Here is a 24153-nt window from a genome sequence, read left to right as displayed (position 1 = left end):
TTATTTATTTTTTTTTAAATGAAAATGCAGCACTATCAGTCAGAGTCTTACTCACAAGTTAATTTTCTCCAATCAGTCACAGTTTTGCGTCTTTTAAGTATTTTCCTATTCATCAGCCCCCATTAAAATGAACACATCTTATTCTACTTCCAGATGAAAAAAGGGTCTGTTTTGATTTTGTTTTCCTATATAATGTTTACTTTGGGAAACAATTACACTCAAACAATCTAATGCACACGAACAGCATATCTGAGAGCTTCTGATAGGAACCGTCGACTGTTCCTTCATGAATGCAGATTTATTTTGTGTGAGGCTTCAAAGGAGACAAACTGGTGAAGGAGGCACATCTCAAGTCACCCTTCTGGGTTTACCCATCTTCCTCTCCGAGGGTGGGGAGAGGAAATGGTTAACCTCTGGAAAAATGACTGACTTTTGCGTTTCCTCCCAGCTGTGTTATCTTTAAAATGTTTATAGTCTTTATTCTCGCCATCATCGCTACTGTGTTTTCCTCTCTTCCATCCCTCTCTTCCTAGTTCTTCCTCCCTGGTTCTGTGTGTGGTTAGATTCTGCTGCTGTGACACAAAGCCTTCCCGATACAGACACACACACACACACACACACACACACACACACACACACACACACACACGCTGGCATACGCATTTACTGAACCTCTGGATGCAAAGATGTAAATAACCTGAACTCAGCCTGAACCTCCCTATCCCCACGGCACACACACACACACACACACTAATAAATATGTGCGAGCCCAGATGCTGCACTGTAATTGGCTACTGTGGCTTCCTGCTGTGGCAAAGATATTTTTAATGTACACACTTAAAGACTCGCACACACAGACTAATCCCTGCTGCACCAACATCTGCCGCCCCTCCCTGCAACACATGTGCTGGTTAAATGCAACCACACTCGCCCATCATGTGTCGCAGCGTATGCGGCTCCTCCCTGTTTAACCACCAGCTCTGACATCAGTTCCAAATAAAACGATCCGGCTGCCGAATTGCACGACCTCGACCTCGGAGGACTCAGCTGTGGTCTTTTCATCCTCCATCTCTTTGGCCCTCTGAGTCACATGACACCAAGGCCTTTCCATCAAAACCTGCAGCCTGAGAGAAAACACATCCTTTTAAAGGACAGGAACGGTCATCCGTTGGAATGTTTTCATTGAAAGAATGTTTTTAATCTTCTTCATCCTCCGCACAGAGAATCTACCTTTATTCTCTCAGTCTTGTTGACTGTTTGATGTCAAAAAGATTCATTTAAAATGGCAGCGTTCCTGTGAATAGGGACAGAATGGACCATTCACTCAGGGTTTTTATTCTGTTACGCATGGGTTTGAATGAGGTAAAACATGCCACAGGAGTCGCTCTTCAATAAATAACTGTGATGTAATATTGAGCTAGCAGGCAGCAACCTGGATCATAAGCTTGGCAAACTGTTGAAGAGAAATGTGACTATTACACCTGATAACATTCCCTCTCAGAATCAAATATTACAATAACACATTGGGGAGTTTTTCTCCCATTTTGACCTGATGATAATATAAAGCTGACTGAATAACTGTTTCTCATCTCCCCGTTTACAACATAAAGCTGTGGATGGAAAATGTCTGACTTTATCAGTAGAGATCCTCCAGATTAGTAGCTGCTAATGTGTGTGTTAAAGGTGTAATTACACACAATCTGTGGTCCAAATGTTGTATTTCTTCTGAGAAGACTAAATATTATGCAAAGCAACGGAAATGTGGGTTTTGCAAAACTGTGTTTAATAAAGTAAGATGCTACGTTTTGCTCAGGATTGGAGAAAGGCTGGCCCTCCGTCTCTTGATAAGCAATTATCTACTAACCCTGCTAGTTAAGAGAGAGAGGGGCGGGAAGGAGGGAGTAAAGAGCGAGTGAGGGAGAGAGCGATGGATGTATCAAACAGCAGCCCCCTGCTGAGCAGGGAATGGAAAAGCTGCTGGCACCAACATGAATATTTCAGCAGATAGCTACAGCTCTCTGTAACACCCCACCACCACCACCACACATGCACACATACACACACACCTTCTCTCCCTCTTAACCCACCAACACCCCACCCCCACCGACTGCTTCTCTGCCTCGGCTCTCTGGTGGAGTGGACAGTGATAATGAAGGGAGTGATAGAGGGAGAGAGAGACGCTCACGCTGAATTCTGGGTAGCAGAATCAGAAAATGGCTCCTGGATGTAATTCTGGGAAAGCAGCAGCGAGAGTGTTGCCTCAACTTGGCTGCTACCCCCAATCCCCCGCACACACACACACGCACACACCACCACCAACTGCTCGACACTTGTGCTGCTTTGGCCCGAGGTAGTCAGACAATAAAAACAGAGACGAGCAGAGCAAAACAAATATCAGCGGGCGGCAAGTTTCTCTGGAGACCTGCAGATTTTTAGCAGCTTTTTTTTTAATCTAAAACCCAGTTTCATAATCTGGTGTTTATTTTTAGCAGCCTCGCCATCATTTCAGCATTGAACGCGCCCCTATTAAGGGTGTTGTGTGCTGGTGTGTGTGCACAGTGGTGACATAAGACTCTGGATTGATTAGAAGTAATGATGTTTTTCAGCATTTCACAAGATTGAGCTGATTAAAGGGCCAAATGCAGGATGAAGGTGGATTTGCAGCCGAGTAAGTTTTGAAGACTTATTTGCCTTCAGAAATTCTTATTTATTAACTATCGTATCCAAAATACAGAAATCTGTCATGCTTCCCTGGCATTTTTTTTTATCACAGACACAGTGAAAAATGTAGTTTAAAGCATCTATTTGTGGGTCTATACAAGATTTTTGCTAGAGACATTGATGTCGTGCATATTTTTCAAGAGAAAACAAAGATGTTCGATGAAAACATCATGCAGATTTTCTCATCTTGTCACTGGAAGAAAACCAGAACAAGGTCAACACTGACAACAAATTGTCGGCATTTGCAAAATCACTGCTCGATTTAAAGATTCCATGCAGGTCCAATATTACCTGGAGGTACGAGGAGGCCAGTAATGGTTGATAACAGCGGTAATGGTGGCTTTATTTGTGTGGGTTTGATCCTGTATTAAACAGCAGGATGGATGAAATTGCTACTTTTCATCAGATTCTTAACATTTAAAACCTGACGAGGACGTTAAAAAATTGTGGGGAGAGTAGATTTTAGTGCATCACTGTGAACTGTTAATATCTGACCAATAAAGGATAAGATTTCCACCAACTGCAGCCTTTCTCCTGGAACCCCCCCACTCTGCTTTCCCCACCATGGTGGTGTGCAAACGACAGGCAACAATTCCAGTTTTCATCATCCCTTTGTTGACTCAAACGGGCGCGCCGGCAACTTCTCGCTCTCGCGCTGGCCTTGTTTTGGTTGTAATCATGTGCCAGTTTGATTGAATATCATTCAGACGGTTCTGGCTCGTGTTCTCAGTACGCTCCTCTGATTCATAGTTAATGACACGTTGAGTTTGCATCATGCAAAATGAAAAGGCCCACACTGCGTCTTACATTAATACCGAACAAAAACACTCAAAGGGCTCTTGCAGATGTGCGGCGAGACTTGACGCTCATCCTAAATAATTAGCGAGAAGGCGCTAATTAACTTTTGATAGACACTCCCAAACCGAGGAGAGGAGAATTGACAGAGGGGTAGAAGTAGTTTCCAGGCTGATTCCAGGCCTGCAATTGTGTCCGGCGGCTGACCCGCTTCCTGGAGCTCTGAGGGAGGTGCTTCGCAATCGCAACCGCGTGAAGCATGCAAGTGTGAGGCTGAGAGGTTGGCCCGATGGCTGGTTTTCCACATCTGTCATCGTGCAGGCCCAAGCGCTCGCCCACGGCCAAGATATGCGCCAATACTGACCCCTGATAACGCTGAGTGTGCCTGCATGTGTGGCAGAGTATGACAGATAAGGATGTAGGCGGCTATTCTGAACATGTGTGTGTGTGTGCGTGTGTGTGTGTTAAATATACTGTGCTGTGTTTCATGATGGTAAATCGTTCGTTCTGTCTCATCTCACGCACTGCTGGACAGTAGAGTCTGCGGTGCACTGATAACACTCGTGCAGTCAGACGTCGCACACACACTCCCATACACAGCCTGATGCACATATTTATACAAGCCCGTGCATCACCCGTCCACCCTCACTCTGAGTTTACCAGACAGTGAATGCAGCAGCCTGGGTGTCTGCCCCCTGCTGCCACGGTCAGCTTAGCTTAACTCGCTACGTTCTAGCCCTTTTTGTCCGTGCATCAAACAAAAATAACATATATTTGATATATATATATATATATATATATTATAGTAAAAAACAAGCAATTGTTTTAAATCCACTTGAAATGTCTAGTAAATTATCCATTTGTTATTGGTCTAATGCAGAATGGAAGACAAGTCTGAAACAGTAAATTATCTATTATGGCTAAGGGACTTATAATCTGCTGTCTGGACAGCAAGAACTAAAAGTGATCAATAAAACATTAAAATCCTCTAAAACAAACAGGTGTGGTGGCTGAAAGCCGCCAATGTGCTGGTCGGGACTTCAGCACGGGGGCGTGCTGTTACATATGGAAGGCAGCTATCATAAATTGCATTAGCAATCTCATATTTTTGCACCAGAGTGGCGGAACGCCAGGTGATCGTCTCGCAGAACATGCTTCCCGCGAGACGTTTAACAACCTGGGAATGGCAGCGGCCTGGAAATAGATGGGATCACAAGGGAGGGAATAAAGCAGACAAGCATCGGCGGGGAAACGGGAGGAGTGGAAGGAGGAGATGGAGATGGGGATGAAGAGTCCACTTTACAGCAAAGAAAGACAGATTCTTGTAACAAACTCACACAGTGGTGTGTGTTTGGGAGAGAGAGTGTGCATGTGCACGTGCGTGTATAATGGCGGTTTAATGGTGACGTCTGTTCATAGTGACTTTGGCCCGTCACTCCTTTAAAGGCCATCACCGTGGGCCATCAGCCAGGCACGCAGCCACTGGCACGCTACAAATGTCACCATTACCGCACTGAGCTCGCTCTGCATGTGTGGGTGTGAAATTTGAATTACTTTCCTGTTTTGATTTATTTTTTGCCCCCGTTTCTGCGTGTCCATCCCGCTCTCCTGTCTTTTTTGCGCTGACTCGTGGCAGCCTGCGAACATTCGCACGTATTGGAAACCCGGCCGTTCGATGGACGAGGATTGTCTCCCCCTGTAATTGGCTTTCTTTTGTCCCCCCTCCCATCTGCGATTCAATATTTATACGGCCTGCGTTTTCAACCAGTGCAGCTCCAGTTTTAACAGTTCTTTTAAGCAACTGACAGCCAACATTGTCTCTCAAGTGTTTTATCACCATGGGCCGAGCGTAACCATTGATAATGCATGGGAACATGCTTGTGAAGAGAGAATGCATCTATTTCTGTGGAAAATGTTGTTGTTTTGGGGGCATTTTGGGAGCGCGCGGCTGATATTTACATTACTGAGTTGTTTTCTGTTTAAATCTGCACAGTTTAAAGCTCTTTATTTGCTCCCATGAAGACTTTTTCTCATTTATCAGAGTCGTGCATCGCCATATGTCACAAACCTTTAACATGCAAATAAAACATTTAATGTAACGGTTTGCCTCCAAGGTCTGGGCGGGGGGGGGGGGGGTTTAAATTTCTTTTCTTCCTCAGATTAAACATAATATTTCCATTTAAGAGAACGCACACTGAAGTTTCAATGAGATACCATATCATTAGATTTTAATTTAGACATTAGCATTTCCCAACAACCGAGATGAAATTGGTGACATTTGCATCTTATCAGTCTAGAGAGTCAATGCAAAGGGAATTTGCATCTTAAAGGCAGGTTCGGCAAGGATATCGTTTTGGGAAAGTCACAGGGAACGTGTGAAAAAGTTGAACTTTTTTTTCCTTTCTGAATTACAAAACTCCCCTTTTTTGGATGAGTTAAAATTCTAGGGGGAAAGAAACTTGAATACAGACTGAATTGTCAAGTAACAGAAACCAAAGGACTCAGATGTAATATTAACATAAAATTGTAATTAAATACATGAGATGAATCAAAGTACTTGGTTACATTCCATCACTTGAAATAAACACTAGCTGGAAGAAATAACCTGCTTAAAAATCTTTCTCCGTCTCGTGGAATAGACGGCATTTCCCATGATGGACGCGGCCTCATATAGTGTGCGGCATGCTGGGTAATGCTTCCTGACAATGACTCTCTATAGACTTAGAGAGCTTCCAACTGACTGAATAGGAATTAGACTCTATTCACCACCACACCCAAAAGGTCTGACCCCAGTGTGTGTGTGTGTGTGTGTGTGTGTGTGCGTGTGTGTGTGTGTGAAATGTTACAGAGGGCCCAGTATTGTATTGTCCTCTGGGAGATCAATGGCATTCCCCTCCTTTGAGTCCACAGATTATGTGTCTGTCTAAAGGATCGCCTTCTCTCCTCCATCACCTCCTTCTCTTCTTCTTGTACTTTCCGTCTTCATGTGTTCTTCAACGGTGACAATTTCTAAACATTAATTCAGATGAGGTCATATCTAAAGATGTCCTTTCATATTTCCACCGATAGGCTGTCAACAATTTCCTGGTGACGGGTCCTCATCTTGTTTTTTACGGTGAGTTATGTAAAGGTGTTCTCTTTGACTTTGGCCGAGCATCAGATTCTCCCTGCATCTCCTGGCTGATGAGGAAAAACAGGCACAGAATATCCAAGTATGATCCAAAGACCAGTCAGGCAAAAGTAAAGGTTCACTGAATAATTACAGCTGAAAGACCTTCCCAGTTTATGAAATTTCCACTGAAATGCTCTGTATTTGCTGAGACAGGATCAGTGAGTGATGGTAAAGGTACCTGACGTCAATACTGAAGGAGAGTTGAGGTCATGACCCCAGTTTCTGGAGACACACGTGCCTCCAGGATCAGGTCCCTCTTACCCACCGCTTCTACCCTGCTGATTACCGGTATTGAAAATGTTCAAAATTAGGAGATAATGTGGCAATTTCATTCCTTTACAACCTGACACTGAATTTTTTTTACTGCAAGCTCTTTTTGCCACATGTGCTCATTTTCTGTGTTAGCAGGAAACAGAAATATTATGCATTACATTTTGCCTTCAGATGAGATGAGATATGTATGAATATCATTTCCAGGAGATGGGACTGCCTTCACTTCTGTGATCTTGGGGACCAAAACACACAAACACACGCACACACACACACACACACACACACACACACACACACACACACACACACACACACACCATTTTCACTGGTGACCTTTGAATAATAAAGGAATGAGACTGTCGTTAAGAGAATGTCAGATAAAGTCAGGTGCAAACATTCTACAACGTCCTCTGTGAGTGTCTGAGGTGTAACATGATGGGTGTGAACTCAACCCCATAACAGCAACAGATAATTATCCTCTCGGTAAGAATGAATATATTTCAATGTTTTTTGTGTGCTTTTTAACAAATAACATCTCATTACGAATTAATTGTAGTTAACTTTGGTTTTTGAGGGGTTTTGTTTGTTTCCTTTAAATTATACCACGTATCGCTTGCAAGAAGCAGTTACTCTCCGAACCAGTAGGGGGCGACAATTTATATCACTGAAAAGCCAGGGGCAATTTATTAGGTTAAAAAGGCAGAAAAATCCAGTTTTTCCGGTTTCAGACTACATTAACATGACTTTAGCGTAAAAAACGCACCAAAAAAGGTAATGCTAAATAATTGTGTGATAAATTTTATCAAAACAACCTACCCAGTTAATAGCGTCTACTGGAGGAAACAGTTGTCGTTATTCACCAAATTTATGTTGCATCAGCTCACATTTCGCTAGCAAGCTAATTTTGCTAATTGCTTGGCCTGTGATATAATGGATCATCCTGAAATAATGCACCATAAAACAGCTAAAGATTGACATTATAACAGCCGGCTATAGACGCCAGAGATACTGGAATCAATAAATTGATTCCCCTCATTTACTTACGAGACTGTAAGGGAATGAATTGTATTTAATTGTATTGTGTCACGGCTGTAAACAGGAAGAGAAAGACACAATCAAACCTGGAAGCTGATGGTTGATCTTAGAGCTTCTGTCAAGATCATTTCCATACATTTACTTTTTGGTTTTCTGCAGCATTTCTTGCATTCCCACAGCAGTCAGCTGGGGTTAAAGACACAAACTGTATTACAAAGATATAAAGGTTTAAAGGCCATGATAAAGAACGGTGTTGCATTTAATCTGTTATGCGCATGTGCAAAGGTGTGAAAAGAAAATGAGACGAGAGTGAGAGAAAAGACAGAAAACGGACGAGGAAGAAAAGGAGGATGGAGGGAGAGCATCTGCAGCTGATGCTACTTTTAGCCAGAAGGTTTGAGAAAAATACACAAAGTAGCCTATGCTTTGCATGCACACACATACACACACACACTATCCTGTTCTCCACACAGATACACACGTAAACACACAAACGCAGGTGGGACTGAGGAGTCTAGTGTGCCAATTTGTTGTGCCCCTGGTCCCCTCTCAGGAGGCTCACAGACAGGCATCAAGCCATGCCTGGACTGGCACTGGTCCATGCACAAACACAGTGGTGCCTGCAGCCACAGTACTGTGTGTGTGTGTGTGTGTGTGTGTGTTTTCACTTTTCTGCAATCACAGGAGACAAATGCTGAAAAATTGGGAGCATGTGAAAAAAACACCGCAGCCATTTTCACACAGAAAATGGAACACTTCAAATATGTGCGTATGGTTGAGGTTCACACTCAAATCTCAGAGGGGATGACTTCACTTTGACTCTTTCACACGACTGTTGCATTTATTTATTTATTTGTTTGTTTTTTGCAAATATTGAAATGCAGAGACAAACGGTATCACTTAGGGATGAATTTGACAAAATAGCCACAGTCGAATCAATACAAATGCCTAAGTTGAATTTCTTCTAGACCAGACCTATGCGTGATTTTTAGGTAGCAGCGAGCCCAGTTTGACAAAAAACTGGATCAGGACTGGTGCAGTTTCAAATCCATGTTCCTGTGTGACAGTGACAGGATTTCTTCTGGAATGTTCCTGCAATGAAATGGTGGGGGAAAAAGTGGTCATGAATAATGAATATTTTACAACTACAGGAGGCAAAAAACAAATAATCTCTGCTTTGTTGGTGTTATTTCACAGCATGTAAGACACTACAAAGTAGCTACCTAATGAGAATTTCCAGCTGTGTAACAACCACATTTGCTTTTTAGAGAGAGGTAGAGTTGATTTCAAGTGCTCTGGAGCTTCTTTTTCAGAGGAATTGACCTCATTTCTGGTAGTTACACAGAGACACTTAAGGAAATGAGAGTGGAATTTAATGCTTACCATGTCAGGGGCACTAAAGCTGTGCATTCAAACCAGCTTCTGTATTGACTGGAGTGTTAAATACTTGTGTTTTATTGCAGAATCTGCTTGAAGAGCCATCGTTCCCTCTTCAGGGACGCCTCAGCCTCGGAGGATGCAGTTTGCTGATCCAACAAGGTAGACTTTTGCTGCTCAAGCCTCATTTCTGAAACAAAACCTGATCTCCTCTTCGGCTCTGGCTCCCGTCCCCCGTCCTCGGGGCCAATTATACGCATTTGGTCGACGTATTGTTTCAGCCGGTCGGCGTGGCGGAACAAGTCATTGTGCGAGTGTGTACGCGCTGTGTGAAAATTTTTCTGGTGTGATAGGAATCTGGGAGTAGGAGAGGAGAGCGGAGATGGGAGGATAAAACAGACAGAAAGAAAGACCTGACTCCTGTCTTTCAGTCCTTTTAGGGGCCCAGTCTGGCTCTAATCAGGGAGATACAGAGCTGACTGTCCTCAATTACTCACACAGTCAGCAAACAGGAGTTTGTCAGACTTTTATGCTTCTTAACTTTTGTTTTCCACTTTATTTCCTGCATAAAAACAAACAGGATGATAGTCCAGAAGCATCAGTGCATTAAAAAAAAAGCGGGGTGTTTAAATGGGATGACCTGCAATCTGTTCCATTTCCAACAACAAAAAACCAGCCCTTTTTCTCTTTGTATGTTTGTTTTGGCACTGAAAGCATCTCAAATGTTTAAGTCAACATGGACAGACAGACTTGCCCTCAGCTAGACGGGGATTGGCAACTCAGACAAAATCAATGTTTACTCCACAGTTGGAAAAACAGCGTCAGCTGTAATCTTTGGCTAAATTATTAGCCTCTGACTGTCTGGGTGTCTTAGCCTCAATTACAGCCTGCGGAAACTGTTGCTATTAAGCTGTTTTGTGGCTCCCACTTTTACATTTTGGTGCAGTTTGCTGAACCAGTTTGAACCGGGCAAATGGACTGCAGAAAGAGGACGTGTCCTCGGCGTTCTGAACTATTGGGACAGCTCAGCGTGCTCCTAGCATCAAAAGGTTCTGGGTTCAGCCTGACTCTGGTCTTTCTTTGTGAGGTTTGCTTTTGTTGGCCTCCTCCAGGTTCTTCAGCTCCCTCCCACACGCCAAAAACATGAACATCAGGTTGCTGCGTGTGTTGCCTGTGACAAACCAGGCCATTCAAATCACGTTAAAAGTTTCTTTTGGTTTATATGTATACAGAACAATAAATGAGTGATATAGTTTTCACCGAAACAAACATTTTTCCTTTATCTTTCCTTGTTTTTGTGGGGTCGTCTTTGTATATATTATGTTCTGAGGATCAGGAAAAGAGAATACATAACAGAAATTAGATTAAACCTGAGAGCACATGAAAACATAGAGTTTGTAAAGCATCTGTTACCATAAAGAGTCATTTTGATGTGATTTTTCTGAGTTTTTTAGAAATTCACCTGCCTAATTAAGCAGTAATTCCTCCTCTCATCATCAATGTTTATACTCATCTGGGTCACAACTTGAGCCTTTCATCTTGACCACGCTGTCATTTCCAGTCGTTATGGTTACGACTAATGCATTACGACTATTGCTTTGAGGATCACGGGGAAAAGTGCAATTTACCTCCATTATTTTTGAACAATGGTCCCAAAACACAGAAATATTGAGCTATGGGAGTCAGAAGGGTTATATATTTTCAGTAAACAAATTCCTTTTATGCTTCTTGTGACGCTGCTTTACTTAAGATAGTTAAATAACGTTCATCTCTGTGTTTATTCTGCTTTACTCATCAGTCAAGTGATTACTGAGGTGTTTTACTTCATTTACGTCGAGGCTAACTTAATGATTTGTGGCGTTTTGATCGTTTTAATTATCTTTCCCCGACATCCTCATGATAATATGCATCACTGGTACTCCCGCCCACACTGTCAGGACTCGCTGCCTTTGTCTCTCGTGTGTTTTTTCCCAAACTTTGGCGATGTTCTGGTGCTCTGGCTGCTAACCAGCTCTGTCTCGCTCCCTCAGAACAGACGTGTCAGGTGTGTTCTCAGTGCGTCCTTACACGCGTGTTTGCGTACGTGAACCTGACACATCCTGTCCCGCTGCTCCTCCCACTCCAAACCAATCCTGACAATCAAATGAAATATGCATGCTCAGCTATATTCACACTCTCCCAGCAGTGGCCCTCTGCAGACGCGCCTGAAGAAAAGTTTCACGCGATGCGCACGTTTTTCCACAGTGAACGGATCTCAAGTCAGACAGTTTTGGAATAAACTTGCATATTCGCATAACCTGGGATGGGAAATAAGAAGCTACAGAGATATTCCCTGGACTACAGAGTCGGGATCGTTAGCAGCGGAAGCTAATTATTCAGCCTTTTATCTGTTTTATGTCAAGTATTTGCGAACACGGAACAATTCAGCGTCAACAGGCAAGGGGCAGGATGCTGGCGTCACATGATAAACAAGGGGGCAAAGGCCTGTTTGCACTATAGATGTCCACAAATGTTTACCACGTGCACTTTCTGATTGCGTTTCCCTGCCTGTAATGAATATGATATATCATATCTGCAGATAGCAGCAGACCCTCGTCCGTATCCCAGCACAAACACGCGTTGGCGCCTTCGGCGGTGCACCGTCAAACATCTCGGGTGTGTTTGTGTGTGTAGAGGCAACGCGCAGGTCACGTCGAGCCCCATGGCGATTCATTAAAATGCATGTGTTTTGGGGGAATGCGTGCGCATGTGTGGTGTGTGTTACCGTGCTGGCATGACTGTTTACATAATTGATGAATATGATAATGACACAAGCTGGCGGTGTGCTCGCGTGTGTGTTTGGGCGCGCGTGTGGCCTAATGGTGTGACAGTTTGACCACCGACGGCACTTTCTGTGATTTGCAAACCGACGGACGGACAGACGTGCTAACATGATGTGAGACAGGAGACCTGTGGACTCATGTGGTCCTTAGAAAGACACTGTCTCTCTCTCTCTCTCTCTCTCTCGCTCCCCCTCTCTCTCTTGGCATATGCTATGCGGGGTTGGCTGGGCGCCACATGCCGATCCGATGCCCTCGGCACTGCCGGGGCTTCGTGCCACCTGTGCCACTCACTCCCATCGCAGCGCCCCCCCCCCAGTCCACAACACACACTTTGCACCTGTGTCTGTGCAGCAGAACCCATTTTGTGCTCTCGCTGCAGGAGAGTCACCCCAGCACAGTTTTTCTATCACGCAGAGAAGCAACATAGACGCGAGGCTATTTGGAAAAACATTAATCATGTTTCAGCGTTAGGGTGTTTGTACTGTGCTGCACAGTTGTCCTGTGATTAAAAAGATGCCTGTACATCTGTGTTGTGAATGGATTTACTCTGGTTTCAGACTCCCGCCTGCAGCCCAGTTTGCAGGATGTTCCACCACCTGGAAGCTCTCTCTCGGTGGGAATCAGTTCCCAGGTAGTCAGCTAGCAAAAGGCAGATCACAGCTAAGATAAGGACGTACCAGACAGTGGAATTCTTAATAATAAATATTCCCAGCTGGGTGTTGTCAAACCCGCAACACCGGACATGGTCGTCATATTCTTATCCTGTTTTGTCCAATTTTTTTCCACCACAAACACAGATTCAGTTGAAACAATCATGAAGTTAGAATCTGAGCCCCCCCCATACACTTCATGATGGTTTAGCCCACTGAGGAAAGCTACCATTAAACTTACACCGATATATTTTATGTTATTGTTAAAACCAGCTTATAACAAGTGGACTATTACTACAAAACTTTTCATGTTGCATTAGTTTGAACACAGTACTTTTAATCAGAATAGTCGTTTATACTTTTTTGGCGAGATATTTGATCAAGAGGTCAGGATTTTGTTCCCTCAGATTTCTGTGTCAGTCCTAATTTGATGTGTTCAGTCAGATTACTGAAGATTTAGCACATGCACAACTACACATACACTACACACAATGATATTAAAGAATATTAAATATGCTGGTCAAGTGTTATTTCGCAGTTCTACTTTTAACTTACTCATTTATGTCACATTAAAGTCTGAAATAAGTATTTTAGAGGGATGATGGTAAAACTTTGTGTGTGTGTGTGTGTGTGTTTGTGTGTGTTGTGTGTGTGTGTGTATGGGGGAGAGATTAAGAGAGTGCGAACATGATATAAAGGGAGAGATGAAGAGATAGAGCAACCAGGCTGCAGGTTGCAAACTGGGCAGCCCAACAGAAGGAGGAACAAAAAGACTGTTATCTTCCAGCCGCCGGTCTGTCAGACACACATGCACATCATTTGTGCGCAGAATAACTGCGGGCTGCACCTTTGTTCGATCACTGGATTTTGGGAAAAAACTCTGATGGGCCCACATACGGAGCCGGGGAGCCGTAATGAGGGAACAAGATTTATCTGCCGAGGCTGAAACAGCTGCACAAATGCAGTTATTGTCATACCTGTGGGTGGTCTTACCTTCATCCTCAGGTAAACCAGGACAACATACACACACAGGCAGGCATTCCCAATCTAGTTAGCTAATGCTCTACAGGAACAGCACACCTGACCCCCTGCTGTTATTATGCCATGCCAAAACTTATGGCTCACGCTTGACCGCACGCACCAAAGCAAATACCCCCCCCTCCAGATTAAAGCCAGGTTCCATCAGACTGGCTGAGCCTGGCTGGCTCTACCACACCTGACACTCTGACACACACTCAGGTGTCCCAGCGACAGCCTCAGTTGGCATCAGCTGCGGGGGGGTGTAAAAAACAAGGTCGTCGGACTAATGTGTTACACACTTCTGATGGTCACACACAATTATGCACACGTTATGATTCTGTTGTGTCTGATTAAAAACTGGGCTGATTGATGCCAAAAAATGAGTCGTTCCTTGTTCAAAATGGAAAAAAGTACAAAAAAGCAACAGCGGCTCCAAAGTTTGGTTGTAAATTGCATTTTTTTTAGAATGATTAATGAGAATCGGCTCGCGTTCGCTCCTAATTCATCAGTAATAGAAGCCTGGTGAGTTCCCAAAATGTGAAAAAAGTAATGAAGGCTGAATAAATTTCATTATTTGATGACTTTAGGTGCAAGAACCTGCTGAATAGCCAAGGTTACCCAAAACCATGGAGCAGAGCACCTTTTATAAAGTGATTGATCAGTGGAGCTGGTGGCTAATGCTGCCTAGCAAAACTCTAGCTTACCTGAGAGCTAACTGAGCTATCGTTGCTCTAATTATGATCAATTTATTCCTTTTTTAAAAATCTCTGTCATCCAAATGAAAGTGTTTCCAGTCTTAACAATAAATGGCTGACTCTGCTGTTGACTCCAACCTGCCGTCGAGTCTCGAGGACCCAAATTTAATTTTACACTTGCTTGCTTATACCTCACGCCCCCCCCCCCCCCCCCCCCCTTCCGGGGCCGAGAGTGCGCTTTAATCTGCGTTGTCTCTCTTGTTTGTTTTTCTTTTGCTCTTCACCGTCGGTTAATCACATTTAAACCTGGCTGTCAATTACTTTCTGGCTTTCACAAAAGCTCTATGGAGTGTAAAATCCTTGGAGGCACCGTTCAGGGAGCTGCCGTCCACATCGCCCTGTTTCTGTTGCTGTGATTTTTCAGGCGGTGAGACGTTGGGGGGAAAAAATCAATGCAGTCGATGCCGAAAAAGAGAAAGCAATAGAGTTCGCAAGTAGCGGTGGAGGGAAGGGATGAGGGAACAGCCAGTAACCTGGCTGAGAGGGGCGAAGGAGTTGATCTGGAAATGGCCAATCAGGAACCTGACGCCATGCTGATGTTAGAAGAAAAAAGTTGCTTCCCTCATGCTTTCGGCAATATTTTATTTTTGTTATAATTGAACTGCGCTTAACTTTAACTCTATTTAAAGAAAATGTATTTAGTTTCAACTTTTATGACACAAATGTTAAGATTTTTGCCCATATTAGCGTAGCGCTGCAGCTGACAGCAGTGTTTCATGTGCATTGTGTAAAATATATATATCTATATATATATATTGTATTAGCATTGCTTTCACAATCAAAACTACTTCCACATGTTCCTGATCACATTTTAGTTGTTGCATTGAATCAAACAGCTTCTTATGTGATGGCTATTTTAAAAGCCATCACATAAGCAGCTCACATTACTGTAGCAATGTCTGACTGCATGCTTCAGTCAAATTTTAATTACATTACACTGAATATACTTTATTTTTTCCTTTTTTCGCCGCTTTTGAATAAAGCAGACATGAGCCTCGAGCCAAGTACACAGCGAGTAACCCCGGCATTTCCATTTTCTTGCATCAATTATTACACCAACATATTCAAGGCACCAACTGAACTGTATGAAAGAGTCTTTTTAAAAGAGATTTGTGTGTATGGTGGTGTGTGTGTGTGTGTGTGTGTTTGTGGGGGGTGTTACATTCTGCCAACACGCTGTGTAAATAAAATCACAGGCGGAGAACTATGGTCTGAATTTATCACTGCAACACAACACGTGTGTTGAGGCCCTCTCAACATTCCGCTCAGTCCGCGTCCATCACAGTTGTGTTTCTCGTCTCTGTCGGCCAACAACATCAGACCAGAGCCAAAGTATCATACCAACACCTCACCACAGATGCAATTCAGTTCAGTAACGTCCCTATCTCTCTCTATTTCTTTCTCTCTCTCTTCCTCATTCTCTGTTCCTCTCTCTCCTCTGGACTTTATTTAGACCCTTTCATGACATATCAGCTGACTGTCAGCAAAGCAGCTAACACCCAGCAGCGGTTAACTCTCCCACCACTGCTGCACACCTTAGGAGAGCACCTTAGGCTTTCAAAGTCTTCTGTTTATTAATCAGTCACTCTGAATGTTCTCAGTTACCCAGAATAACCCTCTTCTTTCCCAGTCACCCCTATCGACTTTTAACCAGATCAATATTTCAGTGATACAATGCTAACGCTACTTTTGCTAAACTATTTTGTGGCAATTTGGTCGGAATTCTGGCTCTGTGAGAGACCCGTGACTTTACAACAACATCAAAGGGACATTAAAAATAATCTTAGTGATCATTTAACACCGACCTTGTGGAGAGCACGAACCTTAATGCTAATTACAAACAGTGCTGAAGCTCAGAGTATTCTGATTTCTTTTTTATGATAATCAAATTGGAATTGATTTTTATGGCACATTTGCATGTTTTATATAACAATCAGACTTGGACCTGGACCATCACAGTTGTTTTCCTCGAGTGGGTGTGAGGTCAAATTATGATTAACATTGTTTTAGCTGATACATTTATTCATGCAGCCGTTTCTCTGGGTGCAGTGAGGAGAAGCAACTGACCTTATATTTTGCACATCATAACTTCCAGATCATTTGTAGTTAAGAACTTTTACTTACAAAAGCATCCTGAATATGTGTGTATAGTATGAATTACATCCTCTGTGCCAGACAAAACTCAACCATTTTTTGCCCCTGTGACAGTTTTACTGGCATTTTGTGGATCGGCATTTGTGCAGATCGTGACGTAAAGCTTCTGGGCTTCCAGAAATGTGTCTGTTTGCAGAGTAAACAGCCCAATTATGAGCTGCAGGCTGGGCTGATCTACATAACAACCCCACTCTCTCCTTTAATTGGCTGACAACACTGTCAATGGCTGTAACGAAGGTTGCTAAGCTAAAGTTAAAGTCCTATCGCCAGACGCAGCGGACGGTTCGTGTTTAACCTTCATCTCAATGTCACTCACCAGCCTCTTGCTTCATCCCAACTCAACAGCCCCCCCCCCCCCCCCTTGCTCTTCCTCCTCCACCCCACAATACCACCACCATCAGCCCCCTCCCTCACCCTCTGATGCTGTGTTTGAGCTTCTCAGCAGGGGCCCTCAGTTTCAGAGATGTGTGTGTGTGTGCATGTGTGTGTGTGTGTGTGTGTGTGTGTGTAGACTTTCGGCTTCTCTCTGGATGTGCTAATGTGATAATTGAGTATTCCAAGTTCTGCCTGCAAGTGTGTCACTATGTACACACACACATACACACACAAACATCACAACGCTGCTCTCAGCAGCTTCGCCACTACTCGATGACACACTTCATCTGTGTGGAGCAGTTTATATTAACACAGGAAGAGTTTACTCTGGTTCATATTTGTTCCTTTTTGCCATTTTACATTTCTTGGCATGTAATTTTTTCTCCAGCAACCTGCCACTAGCCTGTTATTTCATCCATGTTTCTTCTCTCCTTAATGCGATTGTGCGCTGAGACTGTTCGTCGACGAAGCATCCAAAGAAGATAAAGCATAAAGATTTCTCAAAAAAAAAAAAAAAAAATCCTTTGTAGGAGCCACCAGCGCGCCCAGGGACCGCCGAGCAGCATCCGGAGACCTGCACTCGTCGCCTGCCTGGAGTGTCGAGGAGCAACAAACGGAAAACATGATGCATTTAGAGGCCAATAGGTCACAATAACTGCACCGCGAGGCCTCGGGCGAATGCATCGGAGAACAGAGAGGCACTCTCTGACTTTCAGTATCGATCACTCCTCACACATCCGCGCGCAAACATCCGCGCATCACACGAGAAATCGATGAGGAGACAAATTTACACCGGCTGTGCACCGAGTTAATTCCAGAAGCATGTGTGTGTTTCTGTTGATGCGAGGCGACGGAAAAGTTGATTTAGAAGTTTGCGCGGATTATTCGGAGGCGGGCGCGAAAGGCTAGATGTAGAGGAGGAGAGGAGGCGTCGAGGAGGCGTTGACGAGGCGTTGTCGGAAGGAGAAGAGAGGAGGGGATTATGGCTGGCGGTCTGCTGTCGAACCAGCATCGATACAACAGCGGCATTTGCCTAATCCCCTGGTAATGGGAGCTTAGAGGCCTCCTCGGACACACAAACACTCCCACTGCCTCCACCTCCGCTCCTCTCCTCTCCTGCCCTCTTCCCTCCTCATTTACATAACATTAGAAACATTAAGGCGGCTCCAACAAGGCCCCATTATGTGCGTGTTGGTTTTGGGTCCCGTTGCGTCGGCCCCGAGTCTTTAGAGAGCAGAGGAGCAGAATGAGTCAGGACATCACAGAGGCTTGTCCACGGTTTTGTCTCCTGGAGATGGTCTGTGTGCTTCTAAAGGACTTATTGAAGAGAGAGAGTTAGAGAGGAGGTGAAAGTGATTGATGGCTCTCTGAGAGTCCGGCACCGCCGTCCGATCGCAGATGTGCGTCCAGAAACAGCTGCGGCGGCGCGAAAGTGCAGTTGGGCTCAGTTCTGCCTGCTCTTCTGACCATTAGTCAGCCCGGAGTCACATTTAAAACGGTGGATCAGCCCTCGAGGTGACTTCAGCACGAGCGTTTCAAACATGAGGCTCGAAGCAGAAAATCTTCATCAGTCTGTTGCTGCGATGTGCACCCAATAATAGAAAATAGGAGTAAAATAATCACAAGTACAGTTAAATTAATAAGCTATTATTTGTGTCAATTTCAGATTTCGATTGAGCCAAATAGTTTGAATTGTTTTCTTTCATTTCCAGGTTACAGGTTAGCTCAGAGGCAGAGGCGATTTTACAGGGGAAAAATATTGTTACCATGGAAATAGACCCATGTAAATTGCATCACATTTCCCCCCGTGTCTTGTATTCTGTCTTTTCAGCCTCCAAACAGACGACTGCATTTGATAATATCAGCCGTTCGGATGATTGTTCGCGGAGGTAATTTTCGGATAATTTTCCCAGATCTTCATCAGAGAAAAACAAGGTGGCGTTGCTCCCGATTCTCTGAGATTCACATGCAAATGTTCACCGTCACAGACAAACTGGACCCGAACGTTCTCTAAACCAAACTGGGGTGGGGGGGGGGGGGGGGGGTGGGGGGGGGGGGGGGGGGACCCAACCAGAAAAAACAAAATCGGCAGAGAAAGAGCAGCTACATCCTCCTTTTTCCCCTCCAACTTTCCCTTCTTGCTTGCCTGCATTTGGAGTTTTCAGTTGGCTTCAAAGCTCCGTGCCGCTCTCTCGGTTGGGGGCCTTCAAAGCCCCCTGTCTGTCGGCAGGTCTCGGCACAGAGAAAGCTCCTTGTTCTTGAAGGATTTGGCTCACAAATAACGCCCCGGCCAGGGCCAAGGCGACTGTAGCCTGCACCCTGACAGGATAGTAGACAGACTCATGCATTTTAGTGATGTGTTTTCAGGGCTCTGCCTGCATCTATCTGAGTGAGTACCTGCTTTTCTGTGCTGTCCTCATTTTCTCCTTCTCTGGTTTTTCCTTTTGAGGTTGGGCAGAATAGTAACGGGGGCTTGTAGCCGTTTTTGAGGGTATCCGTAGATGCACTGTTGTTGTTTATACACGTGTGACGTCATCTGCGTTTTTAATTTGGGCCTTTGGTGCATTAAAATGGTCATCTTTGTTTTTTCCCGGCTAAGTTAGATTTGAACGTCACCACAGAAAAAAGGATAAAGCAGACGAGCTTTTTTGCAGGATCATTACAGAGAGATTAGTAGCCAGTTGTTTGCACGTCGTCAATTATCTGTTTTTAGGCATTTTTAAGAAATCTAAAGCCCTATTCTGGGCAAAAATTACAGTCAGCCACATATGTCAAAATGTGTCTATGTCCACGTATGAACTGTGGACAAAATATGTCCACATATGTCTAAATGTCTAAATTTCTCCATCAATTTAAAGCTACATATTACTGTATGGCTTTTGCGTCAAATGTGACATATTTATGGAGTCTCGTTCTCCTGCTTTTTTGCTCCCAGGTAAGAATCCTATTCAGATGAATGAGTTGCAGAGCTTTTAAAAGCACCTGCATGTTCGATAATGTTCAATAAAGACATAAGTCTACTCCTCTTTCTGATGGATCACACCTCATTAGATGCTCAGTGTGACCTTGACATATACTAACGGGAGAAATGACACACAGCATTTGTTCTAGACGCTAGCTGGAGAGAAGGAGCTGCTGCCTTTTAATGTTCCTCCACATGCCTGATTTGTTCGATAAAATGCCTGGAATGTGATACAGAGCCTGCAACAGCGTATGCAAGCATGGCTGCTCAAACAGGTTGCAGAGAGGTGATCAGCTCGGTTCATTTGGATCCGAGAGCCAGCGCTCCGGCTCTGTCATGTGCCCTTTTGTTGGCTCGTCGTCTCCCCATCCTCTCGTCACCTGTTGTAAAGTTTGCCGTTTGACGAGGATCACAGGATCCACGGACGCCGCGGCCTTTCATGCACCCGCTCCCATTGTGCCGGGATAAGAGCATTGGCTAAACACTTAATGTGTAATTGTAAACGGTGGGCCCGCTCACACGTTAGCTCGCCAGTCACAGCGGTCTTAAGAAAGCAGCTCCCAGAGGCTGATGGGACGAGATGGAAGCAGGCAGCCATTATAATCAGTCATTCAACCTTTTGGGGCAGACATTCAGTGTTTGTGGTTTGTTCTAAATTCAAAGGGAACCCCTGTGACCTGCTGGCTTTCACATCAGCCTAAAACCACTCTGTTCTCCCTCCCCTCTCCTCTTTTGCCGCATTCCCTCATACTCCCCCCACCCCTTCAGTCCACTTCTAAAGATAAAACTACAAACAAATGTTTCTTCAGGACTTCCACCGAGGTTTGTTGCAGTAAGGGCTCGAGACTTCACTTCCAAGTGTCTATATCTCATCTTTTTTAAATTTCTAACATTATTCAAATCATGTTTATTTCCTTCTTTGACTTATTTTTTGCTCAGAGCTTTAACAGTATCAAGATCAGCCCTCCAATTAAATTTAATTAACGTGATATCAATTTCAGTCATCTCTGAACCGCTGATTAAATTTCTCGCCTTTATTCTTCTTTTAGGAGTTTGTTTCTTTTATTCCTCTGGTGTGAACAGTTGATTTACAAGTTTGTCTTTCTGGAGTAAGTTTGTATTTCTGTTATCCTGTTAAATTGTTGTCTAGGGAGAAACGAACTAAAAAGGCTTATCTTACGTGATAAATGATGTCTGAAAAACTCTTCAGTAAAAATATTAATCCGTTTAAAGATCTAGCGCCGAGAAATAAAAGAAAAGAAAAAGCTCACGTCAGTTGTTTCTGCGATTTAAAATTGCATCTAAAAAAAATAAATCAAAATATATTTAAAACAGGGTGAATTTCTTCTGCTTCACGGTCCTGCTCACACTTTTCCCAGCATGCTCTGAACAGAATCAGTGGTGTCACATGACGAGCGTAAAAGGACAACAAGTTGCACTAAAAAAACAAAACAAAAGAAGACGGCAAACAAATGAGGCGCCCCCGTTGGTGCTGCAGCGCTGGCGCCCGTGCATGCCTGGCTGCTGCAGCAGGCTGCGGCTCTCCGCTCTCTGCCATGCTAATCATGTTACTTCTTGCAAGTCGTTAGCTGGAGCAGGAGGCTGGGGAGGGAGAGGGGGAGGAGATGTGGCTGGGGTTGGATGAACAAACAGAAGCTGCGGAGGAGAGGGAATGAAGGGAGAGTGACAGAAAAAGGCTTGGGAGGATGGAGGGCGCTGTAATTAGTGGAGTTTTGCTGAGATTTAACATTGTTGCAGGATACCTGGATTCCTCCCTTTCTTCCCCCCCCTCCTCCCCCCCTCCTGTCTGCGTCTCCCGCTCTTTAAATAATGTAGCGTGAGAGATGGTTCCTACATACCAAGGAGGTGTCAGCAGACAGTTGTGGGAGCACCATCGCACCAACCCAAACACCACTCGGGTACACGAGCGCACGCTTCTGTCATCTCGGTGTCACTTGATTCTGCCACGCCGGGTAATTAGCGGGGTATTTACTGCTACGGTGCAACACTGAGGCCCAAGAACATCAAGTGGGATTCAGTGCAAGATGGTGAAAACTACCAAATTAGGTCCAATAAATAAAGGAAAGCACAAACTAGGCCACTGCTGTTTATTATCTGTTGTACTTGTTGTACTAAGTTAGATTTAGCACAGAACTGCAGTGTAGAAGCGCGCTGCTTTATCATCTGTGCTCTAATATGCTAAATATATCAATTTATAGCGTATTTTCATTAGATTAGCACTGCATGCGTGACAAAATTATCAAGTCATCATGTTTATATTTGGCATTTTTCTGATTTACTAGGGATAGATTAAAACCAGACAGAATTCCCAGAAAGCCCCCCCCCCCCCACTCCTGATTTCTTTTGGGTTCTGAGAGATCTGAAAGCGCCACCTTAATGTCAGCCTCGCCCAGTCTGCCAAGAATTGGCTGAAAATGACTCAAACAAACCTCCGCTTTATGCCCGCGACACATCAAGAGCCTTTTGGATAAGGAGCCTAGGGTGCACGCCGTACCAACCGTGACCACAGCGAAGAGATACGTTTTAAAAGACCGCATGAATATTTGTTTAATGTGATGAGCAGCATCCCTGAAGGTCATCGGTTTTGCCTTCAGTGACGGAAATCCAGTTGAAGTTCCGCCATTTTTGTGACATCTTTATTTATCGGATTACGGCTGACAGGCGACTCTAAGCGCGTTCTCACCTAATAACGCAGCTTCTGTTTTATTTTTCCACCTTTTCTCTCGGTTTTCCCTCACTTTCCTGTCTCTGCCCATCAAACCTGGATCTGCCATCGCTTCCATAATCTCGGTGTCAAACTTGTTTTGGGAGAATATCTAATAATAGCCGCGGCTGCTCTCGCCAGGGTTTGTACGCGGGGAGATGCTTCGTGCTGTCAGCGTCCTTTGAATCTCCAATTGATGAATTTCTCGTCTATTATCCAACTTGGACCCAATTTAATAAACAATAGGCAACTTACGGACATTGTGCGGCGTTCTTCCGTGCCTATTATGCGCCGTCGTTCTGAGAGTGTTTAATTGCACTGTGACCTCTGAGTGACATGACGAAGAAAAGCAAAGTCAGCTAAAATCTAATTACCCCCTCCACCCCCACCCCCGTGCAGTAGCAGTTTATTGAAGCCCAATACTGGAATTATCCCTGCGCTGCTGTGATTAGACCTGGAATATGAATGCAGTGTTTTATCACCCGTGTCTCTCATATGAAGAGCACAATACACGATTGTTTCCTGAATTAAATTTGTTAATGTTCCCTCTCCGGGGTGGGTGGTGGGGGGGCAATAAACCAGCAGAACACCCAACAAATCACAAATCTATGGAACAGTAATGTGCCAGATAATAATGTGGTGGAATATATTATTAATACTGAGGGGATGTTTCCTATATAAATTGAAAGGAGAATATCAGCCGCCTGGCTTTGTACCCACAGACGAGGCGAGGCTGTCTTTATGCATAATTCATATTTCTATATCGTCATGGTGATCATGTGCGATGAGTGTTTGCTCTCGCAGCAGGGGAGCTGGCTGGTGTGTGTGTGTGTGTGAGTGTGAGAGGTTGTGTAAAGGTGTCAGGAGTGACGGAAATTGTCCTCTAAGACAGCAGGAGAAACGTGTGTCTAAAATACTGACGACGTTAATTATCCTCACACAGAGCAGCAGCTTTTTAATTCATGCTTATTTTCGCACAGCAGAATAATTCAGAGGAGAATCTGACTTTATTCTGTTCAAATCTAAGTTTTTGACCGTACAGAAAGCAAAAACAATGCTTCACTTCCTCTTTGGTTTGTCAGCATTTCCCATCAGTCCCATCACATGACATCTTTCGCACCAAAGACTCCTCCACTCATGATTCTCACCTCCTGGCGCTGGACAAAAACTCGTGCCTGACGAAAAAAATAAAAAATCCCAGAATGCACTCGCAAATCCGACTGGGAGTTTTCTTGAATCCGGCCATTTCCATTCCGGCTCAGCTGGTCCCAGAGCTGCTTCTGCCGTCGGAATCATCTGAATAAATGTGAACGCATC

The 24153-nt window shown here is 44.2% G+C and overlaps 2 long non-coding RNA genes across 2 annotated transcripts in view; one reads left to right on the top strand and one right to left on the bottom strand.

Moving 5' to 3' along the window:
* Positions 1-6061: 6061 nt before the first annotated feature.
* LOC115250461 (uncharacterized) lies at positions 6062-8289 on the bottom strand. Its single transcript, XR_003889009.1, has 4 exons — positions 8083-8289; positions 7120-7193; positions 6867-6966; positions 6062-6696 (listed from the first exon to the last, which is right to left on the bottom strand). It is a non-coding gene; the product is annotated as an uncharacterized lncRNA (long non-coding RNA).
* Positions 7538-24153, top strand: part of LOC105416655 (uncharacterized) — a 29303-nt gene continuing 12687 nt past the window's right edge. The window contains exons 1-3 of the long non-coding RNA XR_964662.2: positions 7538-7732; positions 8282-8390; positions 9460-9535. This is a non-coding gene — a long non-coding RNA (uncharacterized lncRNA). The remainder of the gene's footprint in view (positions 7733-8281; positions 8391-9459; positions 9536-24153) is intronic.

The sequence above is a fragment of the Takifugu rubripes genome, chromosome 7 (genome assembly GCF_901000725.2).
Source record: "Takifugu rubripes chromosome 7, fTakRub1.2, whole genome shotgun sequence".
NCBI lineage: Eukaryota > Metazoa > Chordata > Actinopteri > Tetraodontiformes > Tetraodontidae > Takifugu > Takifugu rubripes.
The sequence above is the reverse complement of the archived record's forward strand: the minus strand, read 5'-3'. Positions and strand labels throughout refer to the sequence as shown.